Consider the following 9,518-nt stretch of genomic DNA (forward strand, 5'->3'; position numbering starts at 1 on the left):
GACACAAACGGCTATCCATTGCTGACAGATAAAGAACTCATTGAAATGGCAACAAAGGCGGACCAAACCTATTCGGAAGCTGACACAGTAGCTATATTGATGCTTGGACACAAGGAAGCTTGACTGTAGCTATATTGATGAACCTATTGTAACTGACAAAGATTTGCGTAAATAATCTAGAGAAGCTGCATCGCATATGCAATAATTCATCGAGTGGTATTCTCAACAAGAAGAAGCCAATAAAGTAGATTGCATGATCTTATGCCTTATGCCGATTAAGAAATTCAGCCGTCGCAAAATATGAAGCAGCAGTAAAACAAACACAAATTTCAGAATATTTTAAATTGATTCGATTGTATGAACACAAATCCCTCTTATATTGTCAAACAAACCATACAAATGAAATTTGAGAGTTGTACTATGAATTTTTATTTTTTTTTAATGTTCTGTTAACCGTCTTTTCGATTATCCGTCATACCCTTGGTCCAGTGCCCTGACAGATAATCGAGGTTCTACTGTAATAATATGAATGTCCGACTCGTATATTATTTGACAAATAATGACATGATTTTGAAGTCAGTTTGATAAATAATGACATGATTTCGAAGTCAGTTAAGTATGATATAATGCCCTAGGCTCTAGGGCATTATTTTGAAAAATTACGCCCTAGGGTATTAAATTTAAATAACTAGTTAAATACTGTCAAGTTGACAAATAACAACCCAAGTAAAACTATGGTTACCACAATTACGTTACGACTATTGCTGGTAAATGTACTTATTTGAAAACTAATTAATTCAAAATTCCTTCAATTTTTTGCCTATAAAAAATAATTTAGTCGGACATTAAATGTTGAAGGCACCACGGGTATTAACGATAATATCGCTTTCAGTCAACTTATATCCCTCAGGCCAAAGGCCCTCGGTATATACACCATTGACCTCAAGTGTTATTATCCTTATAATACCCTTGGTACCTTAACTATAATCTCACAATCAGCCCATAGAAGGTGTCAAACAAATAAAATATTTGGGAATCATACTTGATAATTTATTAACAATTAAACGATTACTTTATTGATTACAGTTAATTTATTTAATGGAAATTAAGGTAATAATAATAATAATGTTTATTCAAAAATAATCAAATATAAAATCTTCCTGAGACTAAAAACATATTTAAGTGTATAATTAATAAGAATTAACATAGGAAGCCACAAGGAAATAAATCTGCACGTAGCTATAGCCCAAAGTAACTCCTGTTATTTATCCAAATCTTTACTAGTCAAACACATTTGTTTTGAAATTCCAGCAGTTTCTTCTTTTTATACCTTTTAAATATCTGGTGGTTGTTCCTAAAACAAAGACATAAATAAAAATTCTACATTGTGTACCATAAAAAAATCATAAAAATGTGGAAAGTATCACAAGAATAAAGAAAAGTCCCAGATATAAAATTCACTATTAAAATAAAAATAGTAAATAATTATTTATATCTGACACTTTTCTTATTGGAACTTCTTTCTGGTAACATCCTTAATCTCTGACTTTTACAATTTATAAGACAAGAGATGATGAATAAAGAAAGGGAAAAGGACTCTGCAGTATACAGTTACATTCTGCTTTCATTAATCTAGAAAAAAGATCAGAAAGATAATTCAAAGTCCGAAATTGTAAAAGTCAAAAAGAGATTAAGGATGTACCAGAAAGGGGTTCCAAAAAGAAAAGTTTCAGATTTAAATAATTATTTACTATTTTAATAGTGAATTTTGTATCTGGGACTTTTCTCTTTTCTTTAAGAGATATCGCTGAAGCATCCTAATACAGTGGAACCCCGTTAACTCGGATTAATTGGGACCGCGGCCGATCCGGGTTATCGAAAATCCGGGTTAGCCGGAGAAAATGGTAAAAATTAATAAAACATGATATGCTTACAGATAAACTCCGTTATAATTGTCACACAGACACTGGTAAACCACGTTCGCATTCCACACAAAACCACACATACAAAGCGTCGTCAAAAGTCTCATTCTTAGCTTTATTTGCTTTGCACCGATTAAACTGTCTTTTGTTATCATTTTGAAAAAAAAATTCTTCGATTTTAGTTCTATTTTTCTTCCAATCCGATACTGTAGATGTACCGACACCATAATATAATGCTGCAAGATTCACCTTTATCAATTCTACTTAATGCTTCTAGTTTCTTTTCCATTGTCACTACAACATTTTTACGTTTAGTTGCCCTTATAGACAAAAGACACGCAAACACAAAATCTGAATAAATTTACGAACGATTACAAAACGGAAGCGAACAATAATACGACTTTACTACACACAATACCGTCTCTGATGTTATGTTATTTAATACCAGTGATGACTAAGACCATTGTTAAAAAAAGAATTTTAATAGTCTTTTCTAAACAATGCTAACACAGACAGTTTCAAAAAAATAAAGGATAACACAGGTTCCTGTTGTTTTCGACAATGAATGTGGTGTACCATGAGTCATTTTTACTATGCTATATGTAGTTCAATCCGGTTCCATTATCTCTCAAATATTATATTACATAGAGTTGGTACAAAACCTCGTGAACCTTGAAAATGCGTATGTATAACCGAAATAAAATGAAGCCAAAAACATACGACTATTTTATTTGCTGCGAATTGCGCGACAGGGTCCCATCTGCACCCTGATATTTTCAGGAATGTCAGATTCATCAATCGTTTCGTTCGTATATTGACGTCACCAAATGAATGAATTAGGTTCACGAGATTTTGTAACAGCAATACATTTTTATTGTTGAAATCTTTGTCTGATAAAAATCGGTCCGGGTTAGCCGGAGTTCCGGGTTATCGGGGGTCGACTTATCGGGGTTCCACTGTAGTAGATAACTATTTTTGAAATTCCACTTAAATAGACAATTTGATTTCGTTTTGATTCAGAGGTGTGCAGGCAGCTCCACTGGGGACGCCGTAAGGCAGAAACAACTGTCTGGAGATTGTGTATCGCCTCTGGATCGAAAGGAAACATAAACTGTCTCTTCACTATCACAAGAGTATTTTAATATTTTTATTGAATAAAAGTAGTCAAAAAAAAAAGGACTAGTTGGTGGAGCGAAGAGATAAAAATAGCTGTGAAAGAAAAGAAAGTACCATGGAGAGCTTATCTAGAAAATAACAGTTAATAAGCAAGGAAGCTTGTGAAAGAAAAAGTTAAAAAAGCTAAATTGGAACAGTGGGAGAGATTTGGAGAAAAGATGGAGCAAGACAGTAGTAGGACAAACCAAAAATTGTTCTATTAAGGTCTGAAAAAATGAGAGGTAAATCAGGTAGTACTGTCGTGCAAATAAAAAAAAATAAAATGGAGAAACACTTACCCAACCACAAGATATAGTTAATAGATGGAGTAAATATTCCAAAGAGTTGAGTAATGAAATAACAATGGAAGAATTAACGGAAGCCATTGCAAAAATGAAAAATGGTAGTGGCAGGAATAGATAATATCAAAACACGATTGTTGAAATATATGGGGGAATCTGCATTACACTACTTACACAAATTACTGATAACAATTTGGAAACAGAAACGCATCCCAGAAGATTGGGCAACAGCAGTAATGGCTCTTCTGGTAAAGAAGGGAGGTAAAAAAGTAATGTTCAAATTATCGAGGTATTTTCATGCTAAGTGTACTGGCTAAGATTTATGAATGAACACTGGAGATGAGACTGAGAAAGAAAGTGGAACATCAACTAGACGATGCACAAAAAGGTTTCTGACCGGGCACAGTGTCCAAGATCATATCTTTACTATAAGACAATGGAAAAAGCCTTTGACAAGGTACCCGGACATCACATTTGGAAAGGGCTTGAACTGTTCGATGTTGGAGGAGAACTAATTGATGCAAGTAAAATTTATGTACTGGAACATTGTGCGAGCATTAAACTGTGAATCAAACAAATTTGCTAATACACAAGGAGTAAGGCAAGGTGGAGTTTTAAGCTCACTGCTATTCATTATATTATATATATGAATGAACCAATAAAAAAAATGCAGTAGAGTCCCGAAAATTAGATTTAGGTTACCATTGATTAAAAAGTATAACTCTGAGTAAATGTGTATCTGCAGATGACATTGCATTGATACCAAGTTCAGAGAAATCTTTACAAAGCAACCTAAATTTATAGACGAGAGAACTTGCAGACAAAGGAATGAAAATAAAATTAGCAAAGACTAAAACTTTACTTATTTCCAAGACACTGAGAGAAATCCATATAAACCTAGACGGAAATTTAGTAGAACATATGAATGATTTTGAATATTTATAAACTATAATAGACAAAAAATGCAAAAAAAATGAACAACACAATTGCTAAAACATCACGATTATATCACTCCCTCACTACAGGTTTCATCAGCAAAAGAGAAATTAGTGAGAAGACAAAAGGGACAGTATATTATATACCTCCCTTCTCTGCTTCATGGAAGTGAAACATGGCTGGCTTTCCTAATAATTAAGCTTGAATTATCACATCTTTATTATTATTGTAGACATTTAAAATCCTTATTAATTGAATTACATTAAACTTACCACTTATAAAATGTTTACTTTTCATATTTTAATTTTAGTTCCCTTATATCTGTTCTTATTGTGGCTTTTATCCATTGTCCCCGGCTTTGTTTGGATAATTCATTTAAATGTATTGCATGGGGAGCCTTGGGAACAGTACAAAATAAGACTTTTCCCTGTCTGCCCTACTCCCACAATTTACAACAATACAAGTTACATGTATAAGCTTCCCAAGAAAGAAAAACTGATAACTGCTATGGACTAATTCAGTTCTGTAGGCGATAAACTACTTTATATTTGATTTGCTGCACACAATTTCGCTGCACAATCGACAATAAAAACAAACAGGATATTCTTTACAAATGTAAATATTAGGATTAGGTTATGTTATGTTATGTGCCCCCAGTTAGGCCATATTCGGAAGTTCCTTGTCCCTTTGCTTGATTGGCACACCGATAATTTTCGTTTAATACTGTCCGCTGTCATCATGAGCCGCTGTCACATCCGCTGTCATTTTACACTCAAATGTCCATAGAATTTCGTACACTTACACTCAAAAGTGTAACACTAAAAAACAAAGGAACAGACCTTATTTGTACTGTATTGTACGATAGTTATCGTATTATGTCCTGTTTTTTGAGGATTGGATTCCTTTCTTTGTGTCGCTCCTGACACTATCCATCCTCGGTTCGTGTTTTGAGTGGGTAGGCCGTTACTTCCTCGGTCGATACCCTCCTCGTATATGTAACTGTATTTTTTGGTAGTGCTCATGTAGTACTAACGCCTGTTTCTCTTATCCTGCTTCCTATTTATAAATTTGTTCCATTTCGCACATTTCTAATTATTTTTATTATTTTCTTATGTAATTGAACAAACTGTCGACGATATGGAATCTGCAATTTTTCTATTTACAACCTATGACACTGACCTAATAATTGTAATCTTGTCTGCTGTTATGTAATTTGCAACTCCTGCTAACGTGTTATGTTTTGTGACATTGACTTAAGTATGTGTAATGTTGTGGTAGGACACGTAAATAATATTGCAACAGAAATTATTTTTTTCCCTGTATTGAAATACTTTTGTATACTGTTTCTTTTAATTCAAGCAGCTATTTAAATCGACTTTAGTCTAATTATTTAAAATGTTTGGTAAATGTATATAGCTACGTTAAATATAAATATATAATATATAAGCAGGGCCGCCGTAAGAACTACTGGCGCCTGTGTGCAAAAAATCATTTTGGCGCCCCTTAAGGCATTTTGATAATTTTTTATTTTTTTTTGAAGGTAGGTAGGTAGGTAGGTAGGTGCAAATAAAGCAAAATAGGAACAAGTAACACCATAGCAAATCTTAATTAAATAAAGTTTAAGGGGCTTTATTGAATCAATTCTGCTGGACCATCTTCTCACACATAGAGGGTTTAGACTTAACCCGAGAACATTTTTGCTCACCTCACAACATCCCACCTTTTTGTGGATGGCGAACCCAGAGTAACGCGATTTTCAAATTTTGTCCATTAAGGTACGTTTTTACTGCAGCGGCTGGCTCGTTAATCGCTGAAAGATTGTCGCTGAATCTGAGCATTGATTGCGGTATACTGTTTGTGTGATTTGTTGGCGGTGCGTGTTTCGGAGTTTTGTATTTGAGAAATTTTTGTGAAGTGAAGCTTGTTTTTATAAGTATGTATCATTTCATAATTTCCTAATTGTATTTTATCACAATTTTGAAGTATCCTTCTTCATGTCTTCTTTTAAATATTGCATGTTTTTCTAATCTTGTAGCATTGGACAATTCTTTCTTCATCCTCTATTTCCTCTGCTCGCATGTATTTTAACAATAATTGTTTTCTTTGAATAATAATATTAATATTGTCCGTCTGTCGTCTGTCCGTCCGTCCGTAAACATAACTCCTCATTATACCAGGTAGAATGAAAATTAGGTGTCCAGTGAAAGCGTATGATCCAGGATACTACTGCAGGTGAGAAAATTTGACCTAAGACTTCCGCTTTTAGAAATGCAACCGCAAGTACTATTTTAAAGTCAATAGTACAAGCGATGTAATATTCGACGCGCTATAGCAAGATGAGAACAAATATATACGTACTTCTGGTTTCATGACTGTCTGCCCGTCTGTTCGTCGTCCGTGAAAATAACTCCTCCGTCATTCCACTAGGTAGAATGACAGATGAGATGTCGAACGAAAGCTTATGATTCAAGGATGGTACTAAAGGTGAGAAACTTAACCTAGGACTTCCGGTTTTAGAAAGGCGACTGGGAGTACTGTTTTAAAGTCGTCGGAATAATATAAGCAATATATTATTCGACTCGCCCATACAAAGGTTATAGACGCTTCAGTCAAAACGGCTCCTACAATCCACACAACCACACGCACAATCAGATACACCGCATTCACTGTTCAGCTACAGAGTTGCCAGATGTGATTTTATAAATCTCCCACTTAGAAACTGAAATTCCCTCAAATTGAAGCTCAAATCTCCCAAATTTAAATTTTTGGCACATTTTAATGAAGTAGTAGTCATATGTAAAGAAGAGTAAACCAAAATTATACTACTTATTAACAGAGGCCCTGTCAATAATTCATAGGTCCTATCGTCTTCGATTATATGAGGGTATAATATACAGTTCTATGTACATTCCGCAAATTTATTTCCCCTAGACGGTTTCAAATTACCAAAAAATTGTGGGAAAATACCCCAATCTGGCAACCCTGTTCAGCGACGATCTTTCAGCGATTAAAAGAGCGAGCCGCGCCAGTAAAAACGTACGTTTAGACGGGACTTACCATAATACTTATAACAAATCCACAGGGTACCAGGCGGTGCCGTGGTCGAAAAATTGTTTAAACAATTTTTTTTAAACAAATTCACAAAAGAAAATTTTTCATTTTGAACAAATTTTTTTAGATAACTATGGTCATTCTGAGTAAAAAATGGTTCCTTGTCATTTTTCTCTAAGGTTGATTGTTGTCGAGTTATACGCGATTTAAGATTTGAAAAATGCGAAAAAATGGCCATATACCTAACTCGACAACAATCAATTTTAGAGAAAAATCACTAGAGAACTTTTTTGCTCAGAATTAAACCAAATTATCTAAAAAAAAATTGTTCGAAGTGAAAAAATTATTTTTGTGAATTTGTTTAAAAAAGTTGTTTAAACAATTTTTCGACCAAGGTACCGCCTGGAACCCTGTGGATCTGTTATAAAGACCTCTTTTTGAGTAAGCTTTTGCAAAAAAAACCATCGAAATAATTTCGCTAACGGGGGCAACGATACAGCTTGGGCTATAGCGCTAATTGTTAATAATTAAAAACAACAGCTTTGTAGTAAAATAATGACAAAAATTTATTCAGGATCTTGAAGGAGGGGTTTTAAACTTTGACTTCGTCACTTTTTGACTCTCATATTAATAATTTTTAATCGAGTTATTAAGCCTTAAAAATGGCCATTTTCGCATTTTTAAAGTTTAAATCGCGTATAACTCGACAACAATCAATTTTAGTGAAAAATGACAAGAGGCATTTTTTACTCAGAATGACCCAAGCGATCTAAAAAAATTGGTTCGAATGAAAAAAATTATTTTTGTGAATTTGTTTTAATAATTTTTCGACCAAGGCACCGCCTGGTTCTCTGGATTTGTTATAAAGACCTCATTTTGAGTAATTTGCAAAAAAATCGAATCGAAATAATTTCGCTAACGGGGACGAGGATACATGCCGGTCTAATTAGTTATTTGATGGGTACGCGGTTATCAAATATTGTCGATTCATCATTTGAGTGTCACACAATCGTTGGGTTATAGATGAGATAGAATTACCGCCCACACACTACTACTTACATGTTTAGAATTTTTCCACGAAATCAGGGCTTAGTTAGGTATTTCTTATCTACAGTTTTGTCTACGGAATTGGTGTTTGTTATTTTTATAGCAGGATTTTTTATTTTATATCTATAGAAAGACTAATATAATGTCATCCAAACAAAGTAAAACTGATCTATTTAATTTCTCAACTTTTATTTTAAAATTAATTTTTGCTTTTTGATTTTTTTTGTAAATATTTTGCAATTTTTGATCCTTAATTTTTGCGCCCCTAAAGGATGGCGCCCGTGTGCATTACACACTTTGCACTTATGGTAGCGGGGGGCCCTGTATATAAGATTGCTTTGTAGAATTATAAAAATATTAAAATTTACGTATTTGATTTTAATTCAAGTGTCTATTTATGTTTTGAACTATGCGTATCGTATTTTGCTGAACAAGATATAATGATTTTAAGTCAAGGTTAATTAATAATTGTCTATGTTTTGTTGAATGCGTTATCTCTTTTTTAGAGAGGAATACCTTTTATTAATAATTGTTCAATAGTTTATGTAAACGTAAGATAATTTAGATATAAATGAAGAATATTGTATAGACTGGACGATTGAATATTGTATAGACTATATTTTGATTTATTCGGTATACGATACGTGCAATGTTGGAAAAATGTAATTCGTTCAAAAACTTACGTTTTTTTCTTTCTCGTTTCTGCGCGTTGAGTCGCTCTCTTGTCTGGTTGGCCCTGTGGCTCGGTCTGGATGCTGTCCGGCTCTCCTGCTTCTGTTTTCTGATGTGGAAGCTGTCCGGCTCTCCCGCTTCTGGATTCTGCTCTGGAAACTGTCCGGCTCTCCTGCTTCTGTATTCTGCTCTGGAAACTGTCCGGCTCTCCTGTTTCTGCTTCTGTTCTCGAAACTGTCCGGCTCTCCTGTTTCTGCTTCTGTTCTCGAAACTGTCCGGCTCTCCTGCTTCTGTATTCTGCTCTGGAAACTGTCCGGCTCTCCTGTTTCTGCTTCTGTTCTCGAAACTGTCCGGCTCTCCTGTTTCTGTATTCTGCTCTGGAAACTGTCCGGCTCTCCTGTTTCTGCTTCTGTTCTCGAAACTGTCCGGCTCT

At 34.3% G+C, this 9,518-nt stretch overlaps 1 long non-coding RNA gene across 1 annotated transcript; it reads right to left on the minus strand.

The window, feature by feature from the left end:
- Positions 1–1,036: 1,036 nt before the first annotated feature.
- Positions 1,037–5,628, minus strand: LOC126884356 (uncharacterized). Its single transcript, XR_007697980.1, has 2 exons — positions 4,588–5,628; positions 1,037–1,354 (listed from the first exon to the last, which is right to left on the minus strand). It is a non-coding gene; the product is annotated as an uncharacterized LOC126884356 (long non-coding RNA).
- Positions 5,629–9,518: the final 3,890 nt, after the last annotated feature.

The sequence above is a fragment of the Diabrotica virgifera genome, chromosome 5 (assembly GCF_917563875.1).
Source record: "Diabrotica virgifera virgifera chromosome 5, PGI_DIABVI_V3a".
In the NCBI taxonomy this organism is placed as follows: domain Eukaryota; kingdom Metazoa; phylum Arthropoda; class Insecta; order Coleoptera; family Chrysomelidae; genus Diabrotica; species Diabrotica virgifera.